The sequence below is a fragment of the Balaenoptera borealis genome (assembly GCF_965194805.1).
Source record: "Balaenoptera borealis genome assembly, chromosome: X".
Lineage (NCBI taxonomy): Eukaryota > Metazoa > Chordata > Mammalia > Artiodactyla > Balaenopteridae > Balaenoptera > Balaenoptera borealis.
The window spans coordinates 74,533,454-74,545,606 of record NC_138881.1 but is presented as its reverse complement, the minus strand read 5'-3'; the positions used below and the strand labels follow the sequence as shown (position 1 = coordinate 74,545,606).

Sequence of the window (12,153 nt, the reverse complement as noted above, 5' to 3'; positions counted from 1 at the left end):
GTCACTTATTTCTCAGTTACATATCAGTTGCATTACTGGGATGGCAAAACTTGCAGAATTCTTTCCTTTATACTTTGGCAGTTTGGGATGTTTCTGCCATCACTTCTATTGCCACCACCACCGATGCTTTACTCATCACCCTAATTGCTGCCATAGGAGCAGATGACTATATGTTGCCTATGTCCCATTTTATTCTTTTGCCAGCACCTGAATCCATCTCCAAATTGTCAGTTGAGATTTTTCCAAATGGTGCGGTACCCATGTTATCAATTATTCCTTGAAAAGTGTTTCATCACCAAATATAATTTGGAAATGCTAAGTTAAATATAGTTTTTTGATTACAGTAATTATCGGCTCATTTAATAAAACTATTATGTATTTTGAATCTGCAATATAAGGGAATCATATTCAGTTTTTTTCCCATTGTTTTTTAACAATGGGATAATTTGTTTTTCTCAGAAAAATGATTAACTCCTCATGAGAAACAAGTTCTACAGAGCACACTTTGAGAAATACTGCTGTATCTTTATAGTTCTTAGCCTTACATTCAAATGGTATTTTTAAACACTTATGTAGGCCTAAGGTGACATGTTTGAAAGCCAGATGTGCTCTGCGGGTCATCTGTTAGAAACACCTGCTTTAAATTATTAGAGTATAGACTCTCACAATCACTCTACTCTTTACTTTTCCTAAACAATGATTTGGCTGCAGCGACTACAGATTTTAGGCCTTCTGTATGTATGTTGGTCCTTTCACATTTATGGCCCTTGAATAGAGGGATTTAGGACTAGTTTCCTAAGGGCTAGGTCAGGGGACATTTGAGATACATCCAGTGATGCCCTGAAATCTGTTTTTACTTGCTGGTATCATCCAATACTTGAACCTAGGAATGTGGAATTTTGTTCGCTCCTACTTAAAAGTGAGTTCCTTGCTTCCCTGGAGATCCAGGGTGATTTCTGATATAAAGTTCCAGATGCCTCTTTGATATACCAGAGTTCCCAATGTGGATACAAAGGTTAAGTACCTATAGCAATCTATGCTCAGTTAGTCTCTGAAAGAACATAATAATAGTCTTTTATTCCACCTAGTACACACCTTGATTCGATGATGGAAGTACATGATATGAAAGGGAAAAATTAACATTTATGGAACACGTATTATGACCTAGACCCTTTCACAAGCATCATCTCATTTAATACAAACTATTTGTGAGGTGATCCAATTGCACAGATGAGAAAACTGAAACTTAAAGAATTTAGTTTTTGCATCCAAAGTTACATAGCTGCTATTTGGTACAAGTAATCTGTGCTTTTTCTATAATTACATCATGTTTAATCAACATATTCACAATTGCCCTAATACATAGTGCTTATTTCTTCTTATTTCTGTTTAGATTTTTATTTCTGTTGGCTTAGAATTTACACGAGAACAGAAAATCTTTCTGGATTTAATTGAATAGTGTTGGAATCAAAAGAAAGCTTGAAAGGGTGAAATTGTGTACAAAATTCAGTTAGTGAAAAGCAACTGAGGTGTAAATAATGTAAAGAAAATTTCTAATTGATTCTAGCATGTAGTTTCTGTCTTTCCATGATAACTTAAATTTCTAATAACTAATTTCAAGTCTACTATTGAAATAACATTGTAAAATCTTGATTTAGAGGGTTCTAAAAAACAGTTTATCCAGTTTTCCCACTCAAATTCTCCCTATGATATTACCTACAAGATATTTAAAGATGGAAATAAAGTGTTGCTATTTTAGACTCATGTTAAATACCACTCATAGTGTAGATGTACCTTCTCTGAAGTCATCCTTGACATCATGGAAGTGTTAATATACACATTGCAAAGGATTTCCCTTCTAGACTCCACAAAGCTTTCAAATTTTGAGGATGCTAACACAACAGACAATTCCAAAGGGTAGACCCTGACCACAAACAATTGGAGAAGATATATCACAGATACATCTCAATGGGTATAATTGATATTTATCTGGAATACTGCCCCTAAAATACAGCTTTACCTAATTCTCAAATCCAAAACAAGATATTTTGACTAGTATTGTTTCTACATCTAAATGGAGACTATGAGACTATTAAGTTCTACATTAAAAATAAAACAAAACAAAAAAAAACTTTAATCGTTTTCTGTCTGGTAAGGCCCTAGGAGTTTCTATATCTCCTTTCTTCCTTTCTTTCCATAGGCTCAAAGGATCCAATTTACCTCAACAATAGAAAAGTGTGGTAAAAGGCTTTGAATTCAAGCCTCTTGGATTCTACCTCTGCTATTTATGAGCTATGTGTTTTTTTGGGAAGCCCCATAACTTCTGCAAACTTAATTTTCCTAAATATAAAACAAATATATTATTTCCAACATTGTTGTTATAATTAAATGAAATCATTTTTGTAAATGTTTAGCATACTACCTGACACATGGATGCTATGCAATCAATGTTAGGTCAACACTTTTTAAAGCTGCAACTATCTACTATTTTTCTTAGGGCTCTTCACTTTCTCCTAGACACCCCTTCTGGCTTCTGTCCTAGAAAGTTTTATTACTTTGCCTGTTTTACCAAGCTTCTGTGTGCTGCCAGAGACTCCTCCCCTGTGATTCAGAATATCCCATCCTAAGTAGTTTTTGTCATCTTCATGCTTTCTAGAAACCTTTTATATCTTGTCTCTGAAAGATCCATCCTTTCTCCTGGCCCACAGATTCATGTACTCAGTTGATGGCTGGCAGCTTATATACCAGGCTATTTCTACCTATGAGTGAAGCTCAACTTCTTATTATAAATTTAAGTTTGAGCTTAAACTCTTTGGAAGTTGCATGGCTGTAATAACTAACTTTCATCTTTCCTGGCAACCACTTAGGCCAAATCATGTTTCTTTTACGTGGCTTATTCAAATGTATTTTTCTGATTTAAATAACTGTAGTTTTATTTCTGAAGTGAAAGTCAATGGTAGTTTACATCCTATTTGCAAAGACTAAATGGTTGACAAAATTTGAGAAGAATGAGTGAGCTAACCTCTATGGTTTTGTTTTATTATTGAGTGACTCATTGAATGATTCTATATCCTTCAGGCAAGTGAAAATTAGCATTATAATTTTGTAACTAAAAATAGCTTGAACATAAAGAAGCATCAATATGCAGGATATCCATCAAAGTAAAAAAAAAATTCTGTCACAAACCCATAGATAAGAGCAACAATACACAAACATTGTTTTAAAATAAGTTAGGCATCTCCATCTCTCCTATTCTTTGAGGAAAAACTATAAAAGATTACCTTAAAATATTGACAGTAGCTGCTTTTGGAATTGAATATTTATGTTTAAATATGTTAGAGAATTGAGGAATTGAGTGCCAGAGAATTATGATATTGTGCTTAAGTTTTCTCATTTGCAAATAGACACCCTAAGATATTAAGTAGATAAATGTTTGAACTGCAGATGTTTTAGTGAGTAATGCTCTTAACAATCAACTTGTTATGGTACTGTTTAATAATTTTCTATCAAACTGAATTTAACAAAAATTAAATGATTTTCAAGATGCCTCAATACAAGTTCCATGGTTAGTAACAAAGTTATGACTCAAACTCAGGTCTCTTCACCTTATCCCAGATTTTTTTTCTGACATACCACACTGCCTATTTATAGAATTTTGATAAATGAAGACAATGGGTAGGTACAGATAGGGCTACTCACTTTGGCATTAGTGCCAAATATGATCTATTGATAAGCCAAAAAATAATAATATACTAAACAAATCTTCAAGAAACAGTACTACAGGGCTTCCCTGGTGGCGCAGTGGTTGAGAATCTGCCTGCCAATGCAGGTGACACGGGTTCGAGCCCTGGTCTGGGAAGATCCCACATGCCGCAGAGCAACTAGGCCCGTGAGCCACAACTACTGAGCCTGCGCGTCTGGAGCCTGTGCTCCACAATAAGAGAGGCCGAGATAGTGAGAGGCCCGCGCACCGTGATGAAGAGTGGCCCCCGCTTGCTGCAACTAGAGAAAGCCCTCGCACAGAGACGAAGACCCAACACAGCCAAAAATAAATAAATAAATAAATATTTAAAATAGTGTGAAAAAAAACAGTACTACAAATCTCTGTCTCAGTAGATACATTAAATTTGGTTGCAATAGCTAGATAAGACTTTGAAAGATAGCAGTCAATGAACTAATCCACTTTAAATGTACACGTTCTTTATCAAAAGACTAGCTTAAATAATTGATATTTTGGGAAATTTTCTGTTGTAGTCTGTCTGTTCTTCTCCAAATGTTTAAAATTTTATTCTTGGAGTAAACTAATACATCAGAAGACTATATAGCAACATTATATAATGTGACTCCTCTCCCAATCACCACAAATTACTTTCAGTGAGTTGTATTTTTATGTCAAGCTCCTGAAATTTCTCAAAGTATTACAAAAGAAATAGGCATATGAAATATTTTAATGTACTTTCCATAATAGACAAGTTCTCCACCAACACTTCTGTACAAATTAATTAATGTATTTAAATATTTGTATTAGGGAAAGCTGTGCTTCTCCAGAGGTTCAGATCAAATAGATCTATAAAGAGACTTGCAACCTATCAATTTTCAGCCTGCACCCCACTCCCACTTTCCATAATATCTGATGCTTCCAAGGGCTAAAACTCTGAAGAGTTCTACTGGGCAGTTTGGCATGTGTCTTGCCAGTATCCCTCTCTGCAGGAAATTGAGTTTTTCCACTGATTGATAGATCAGTTGTCACTGTTTAAATCACATGTCTTCTATATGTTTGATGAAATCTCTTGCCCATTATTTTCTGTCTCCCTTACTCATTGTCCTGTACACAAGTACAGTTTTTTCCTATAATTTTAGATATGTTTTGTAAGGCAAGAAAGCAAGATGTGTGATCAACTATGTTCAACAGAAAGTCTAGTCTAGACATTCCATTCTTTAAATTTAAATGATCATAATTCTTGAGCAACCTGGGAGGGTGGCCAAAATGGCAGAGTAGGAAGACCCTAAGCTCAATTCCTCCCACAGGCACACCAAAATTACGACTATTTACAGAGTAACTATTTATGAGAATGACCTGAAGACTAACAGAAAAGATTTTCTACAACTAAAGATATAAAGAAGTAACCATAACAAGACAGATAGAAAGGGTAGAGATGTGGTATAGTCAAGACCCACTGCCCTGGGTAGGCAGCACACAAAAAGGAGAATAGTCACAATTGCAGAGGTTCTTTCCAAGGAGCAAAGTGTCTGAAACCCATATTGATATGCACAGCCCAGGGAGCCCCAAAAATGTCAGGCTTTGAAGTCCAGCCTGGTTTGGGTACTGAGGAGCTGGAGGCCTGTAGGAAATAGAGACTTTGTTTTTAAAAGACATGTCCCAAATCTCACAAGCTCTGAGTCCTAGGGCAGGGACAGTAATTTGAAAGGGGCCCGGGTCAGACTCACTTGCTGATCTTGGAGAGCCTCCTGAAGAGGCAAGAGGCAACTGGAAATTCTCCTCAGGACATAGAAACTGGCAGCAGCCATTTTTGGGAGCTCGTTCTACCAACAGGACACTGGTGCTAGCAAGCACTGTTTTGGAGTCCTCCTTCTCACTTATTAGCACCAGGGACTTACTTGTCCACAAGCAGGCTGGCACAGTTCCAAGATTCCCAGGACCATGAAGCCAGCCACTTGGTGACTCAGCAGGTTGGCACCAGTTTCAGGTCCCTTCAGTCCTGGCACCCAGGTGCCCTGGACACAGCTACTCCAACCAGTGAGCCAGTACCAGCCTTGGCCCCCTCAGACCCAAGCCGGCCATCCCTGGACCAAGCCCTGCCACTAGCACTCAGAGTCCAGCCCCTGGTCCCCCCTGGGCCCACAGCCAGACAACCCAAGACCTGGCCCCACTCAACAGCAGGCCAGCACCAGCCCCAGGACAATCCAGGCCCTGCAGCCACCTGTGTGGGGAATTAGCTCTGCTCACCTGTGGGTCAACACCAGCCCTGGGACAACCCAGGTGGCATCATAAAGAATAAAATACTTAGGAATAAACTTACCTAAGGACAAAAGAGACCTATACTGGAAAAATATAAGACACTGATGAAGGAAATTGAAGAGGACATCAATAAGTAGAAAATTATACTGTGCTCATGGATTAGAATTAATACTGTTAAAATGACCATACTCCCTAAGGCAATCTATAGATTCAATGCAATCCCTATCAAAATGCCAATGGCATTTTAACAGAACTAGAACAAATAATTCTAAAATTTGTATGGATGCACTTCCCTGGTGGCGCAGTGGTTAAGAATGCCCCTGCCAATGCAGGGGACAAGAGTTCAATCCCTGGTCCGGGAAGATCCCACATGTCGTGGAGCAGCAAAGCCCATGTGCCACAACTACTGAGCCTGTGCTCTAGAACCCGCGAGCCACAACTACTGAGCCTGTGATCCACAACTACTGAAGCCCACTCAACTAGAGCCCATGCTCCGCAACAAGAGAAGCCACTGCAATGAGAAGCCCACGCACCACAACAAAGAGTAGCCCTTGCTTGCCGCAACTAGAGAAAGCCCGTGGGCAGCAACAAAGAACCAAAGCAGCCAAAAATAAATTAAATAAATTAATTTAAAAAAGAAATGGACTAAAATTATAAAACAATAAATAAATAAAATAAAATTTCTATGGAAACACAAAAGACCCAAAACAATCTTGGAAAACAACAAAGCTGGAGGTATCACACTCCCTGATTTCAAACTACACTACAAATCTACAATAATCAAAATAGTATGATACTGGCACAGAAACAAATAGACACACAGATCAATGGAAGAGAATAGAGTCCAGAAATGCACCCACACTTATATGGTCAATTAATCTATGACAAAGGAGGCAAGAATGTACAATGGAGAAAAGATAGCCTTTTCAATAAATGGTGTTGGGAAAATTGGACTGTTACATGCAAAGCAATCAAACTAGACTACTTTCTTACACCTTTTACAAGAATAAACTCAAAATGGATTAAAGCCTTAAATGTAAGACCTGCAACAATAAAACTCATAGAAGAAAACATAGATCGTGTGCTCTTTGACATCAGTCTTAGCAAAATTCTTTTGGATATGTCTCCTCAGGCAAGGGAAACAAAAGCAAAAATAAACTAACAGGACTAGATCAAACTGAAAAGTTTTTGCACAGCAAAGGAAGCTATCAAGAAAAAAATGAAAAAAGGTAGCATACTGAATGGGAGAAGATATCTGCAAACGATATATCTGATAGGAGGCTTAATATCCAAAATATACAAATAACTTGTACAACACAACATCAAAAAAAGAAACCCATTTAACAAATGGGCAGAATACCTGAATAGACATTTTTCCAAAGAAGACATACAGATGACCAACAGGCACATGAAAATATGCTCAACACTACTAATTGTCCAGGAAATTCAAATCAAAACCACAATGAGATACCATTTCACACCTGTCAGAATGGCTATCATCAAAAAGACAATAAATAACAAGTGTTGGCAAGAATATGGTGAAAAGTGTGCCCTTGTGCACTGATGGTAGGATTGTAAATTGGTGGATCCACTATGGAAGAGAATTCCTCAAAAATTTTTAAAATAGAATTTCCATATGATTCAGCAATTTTACCTCTGGGTATTTGCTCAAAGAAAACAAAAACACTAATCCAAAAAGATACCTGCACTCTAATGTTCAGCATCATTTACAATAGCTAAGATATGGAAGCAATCTAAATGTTCATTGATAGACAAATGGATAAAGAAGATGTGATATATATATATATATATACACACACACACATAAAAATAATTAAATCTTGCCATTTGTGACAACATGGATGGATCTAGAGCATATTATACTAAGTGAAATGTTAGACAGAGAAAGACAAATAGCACAACATCTCACTTATATGTGGAATCTAAGAAACAAAACAAAACAAAAACTGACTCATAGATACAGACAACAAATGGATATTTGACAGAAGGGAGGGGTTGGAGTGGGAGAAATAGATGCAGGGGATTAAGAGTTACAAACCTTTAGTTTTATAAGATATAAGTCATGGGGCTGTAATATGCCTAAGGCATATGGTCAATAATATTGTAATAACTTTTCATGGGGGGAGATGGTTACTAGAGTTACTGTGGTGATCATTTCTTAATATATGCAAATGTGAAATCATTATGTAGTACACTTGAAACTAACATAATATTGTACATCAACTATATTTCAATAATAAATAATTGTGATTCTTTACTATTATTGATAACATCATTTTATTATACATGTTCTAAGTAATTTTGGAATAAAGTAAGTAATATGTTTTGAAATAAACATTACCACCACCTTTATACTCTTACTTTAGCAGTAGTTAAATGATAAATATTTCCCTCACTTTCACTGACTGATTTTATTTCATTTATATTGATTTATTTCCCTGATTGATTTTATCAATCAATGATAAAACCCCAATCTTCTGATATTGGATATTGGGGAATGTCACACCTCATTAGTCAGGAGAGTCTTTGGTAGTTATATGACCTTGAGGTGCTTAAATTCTTTGAATCTCAATTTCCCCATCTATAAAATTAGGATTACAATTATAATAGTGCTGACCTCAAAGGGTTGCTGTAATAATTTAAGGCATACATTCATGTGAAATGCTTAAAACATGGTCCATTGCATAAAAATTGATTAATGTTAACCATTATTATGAGAAAATTAAGTTGCAAAACATTATGCATAGTATGATCTTTGAAAGCCATAAAGGTCTTCTGCTCAGATCTCCCTTCAAAAATACCTTCTGTTATAAGCCCAGCTGACTTACAGCTTTCAGATGCCAAACTTTTGGATTCACTGTGGTGCTCATGCAGAGACTTCACTTTCCCTAGCATGCTCTCAGGCAATGACTGACATGATTTGAGGGGGCTTGTAAATTTAGCCATTTCTAATCCGTGACTCCTCTAATAGGCTACTCTTGTTTGGAAAATCCCCTCTCAGTCTAGCTGATAAATTTTCAGAACTGTGCTGTGTGGTTGGAAACTCTTCTTTCCCAATCTTTCTTTCTTCCTTCTTTATTTCAGAAGTATCAGATGTACATTTCAGGATAAAGGCTCTCCTTGACTACTCTTTCTCTGTCTCCGTTCTTGGTTCACAGTTTTTTTCCCCAATAAATCTATTTCATATGTAGTACCATCTTTGCATTGGTTTCTCCCAAGATTCAAACTGATACAGATCTGATATATATCAGGAAAACAAAAGAATACATGTTTGGAAAAATTCTGAAGAGTTAAACAAGAAACTGATCAATTGCTTCTAAGAAGTAAAAATGTGAGTTGGAGAATTTGGGTTTTTCTAATTTTTGGTTTATATCCTATTTGAAGTTTGTTTGAAAGAACTACCATAGGAGCCAGCAATCCCACTACTCAGCATATACCCTGAGAAAAACATAATTCAGAAAGAGTCATGTACCACAATGTTCATTGCAGCTCTATTTACAATACCCAGGACACGGAAGCAACTTAAGTGTCTATTAACAGATGAATGGCTAAAGAAGATGTGGCACATATATACAATGGAATATTACTCAGTCATAAAAGGAAACGAAATTGAGTTATTTGTAGTGAGGTGGATGGACTTTGAGTCTGTCATACAGAGTGAAGTAAGTCAGAAAGAGAAAAACAAATACCATATGCTAACACATATATATGGAATCTAAAAAAAAAAAAAAAGGTTATGAAGAACCTAGGGGCAGGATGGGAATAAAGACACAGACCTACTAGAGAATGGACTTGAGGACACAGGGAGGGGGAAGGGTAAGCTGGGGCAAAGTAAGAGAGTTGCATGGACATATATCCTCTACAAAATGTAAAATGGATAGCTAGTGGGAAGCAGCTGCATAGCACAGGGAGATCAACTCGGTGCTTTGTGACCCCCTAGAGGTGTGGGATAGGGAGGGTGGGAAGGAGGTGCAAGAGGGAGGGGATATGGGGATATATGTATACATATAGCTGATTCACTTTGTTATACAGCAGAAAATAATATACCATTGTAAAGCAATTATACCCCAATAAAGATGTTAAAAATAATAATAATAGTTAAGTAAATAAAAGAACTAAATGCAATCAGAAGCAGCATGATATAATGAAAATACATGGATTTAGAAACATTGTAATTGGGTACTTGCTCTTATATTTTTAAACTGAACAAACTATTTAAATTCTCAGCCTTACTGTCTTCATATGGAAAAATAAGGATAATGATCAGTACTTGACGCTGTGTCTAATATAGAATGCAACAGTTATTTACACCAATTACATCCATTGTCAAAATGACCACTTTTCACTATTTAACCCCCAGATTAACTTTGTACAGAGACAGAATAAACGAGTGCCTATATAACATGATCTAAGTATGTTGAAGGGCCTTATCTCCCCAATAATATCACCTCCATCAGTTTTCCATGATTTGAAGTGCCTGAAAGGAGGAGGGATGTTGAATACTGCCTTATAGCCACGTTATATGGTGTTCGTGCTCTCTTAATGCTCTACCATTTTACATCATCCATAAAATTAGCACTTGAATGACCAAAGTTCACTAAGAGCTTGTTTGATGGCAGTGAGTTATAGAGAATCTCATTCCCAAAGATTAATAGTAGTCCCATTTGTAGAAGCCTATTTTTTCCTTATACCAGAATGCTTTTGTAACTTTGTGGTTTCTGTTATTAACTCTTAGCTAACAGTAAACAAATTATCACAAATTATCTTTTCATCACAGGTGCATACTCAACTAGGGCCTCCATTTGTATGGGTTTTACTAAGTATCTGATGAAATAAAATAATGATTTCAATGACTAGTTAAAAGAAAGTTGGACAAATAAAATGCTATTCCTTAAGGTTAAATTCTTGCTTTTAAATTCAACCATTAGAATAACTAATTTTTAGTCTGGGTGTAAATTGTTTCTAAAATGTGGTCCAACTTTAGTCACAGGCAGACATTGACATGCACATTCCATAGGTACCAACAGTTGACAGTCAGACCTTCATTTCTAATAACCTCACTGCCATGGAAAACAAAACTATTCCAAAAATCCTTTCATAAAATGTGAAAGTTCAAAAATGGTGTAGTAAAAAGAAAAGGAATAGATCCTTTACCTCCACATACAACCATCCTCTTTTCTTCCATATTAAGAAAACAAAATAAAAACAGAAATTTAAAAAACAATAAAGCAGAGGGGGTAGCTTCAAGGTGGCGGAAGAGTAAGACGTGGAGATCACCTTGCTCCCCACAAACACATCAGAAATACATCTACATGTGGAAGAACTCCTACAGAACACCTACTGAACGCTGGCAGAAGACCTCAGACCTCCCAAAAGGCAAGAAACTCCCCACGTACCTGGGTAGGGCAAAAGAAAAAAGAAAAAACAGAGACAAAAGAATAGAGACCAGGGGCTTCCCTGGTGGCGCAGTGGTTGAGAGTCTGCCTGCCAATGCAGGGGACACGGGTTCGAGCCCTGGTCTGGGAGGATCCCACATGCCGTGGAGCAACTGGGCCCGTGAGCCACAACTACTGAGCCTGAGTGTCTGGAGCCTCTGCTCCGCAACAAGAGAGCCCGCGATAGTGAGAGGCCCATGCACCGCGATGAAGAGTGGCCCCCACTCGCCGCAACTGGAGAAAGCCCTCACACAGAAACGAAGACCCAATGCAGCCAAAAATAAAAATAATAAATAAATAATAAATTAAAAAATTTAAAAAAACAAAACCAAAAACATAAAATCTGGAAAAAAGTTGAACACCTATATACCCACTGCAGACTTTACAATTAGTATTAAAAAAAAAAAAAGAGAGAGAAGATGGCGGAAGAGTAAGACGCGGAGATCACCTTCCTTCCCACAGATTCAGTAGAAATACATCTACACGTGGAACTGCTCCTACAGAACACCCACTGAACGCTGGCAGAAAACATCAGACCTCCCAAAAGGCAAGAAACTCCCCCCGTACTTGGGTAGGGCAAAAGAAAAAAGAAATAACAGAGAGAAAAGAATAGGGACGGCACCTGCACCAGTGGGAGGGAGCTGTGAAGGAGGAAAGATTTCCACGCACTAGGAAGCCCCTTCGCAGGCAGAGACTGTGGGTGGCAGAGGGGGGAAG

The 12,153-nt window shown here is 37.2% G+C and overlaps 1 long non-coding RNA gene across 1 annotated transcript in view; it reads right to left on the bottom strand.

The window, feature by feature from the left end:
- Window positions 1-11,287, bottom strand: part of LOC309620814 — an 881,159-nt gene extending 869,872 nt beyond the window's left edge. Inside the window, exon 1 of the long non-coding RNA XR_014239661.1 lies at window positions 3,782-11,287. This is a non-coding gene — a long non-coding RNA (uncharacterized lncRNA). The remainder of the gene's footprint in view (window positions 1-3,781) is intronic.
- Between the last annotated feature and the right edge of the window lie 866 nt (window positions 11,288-12,153).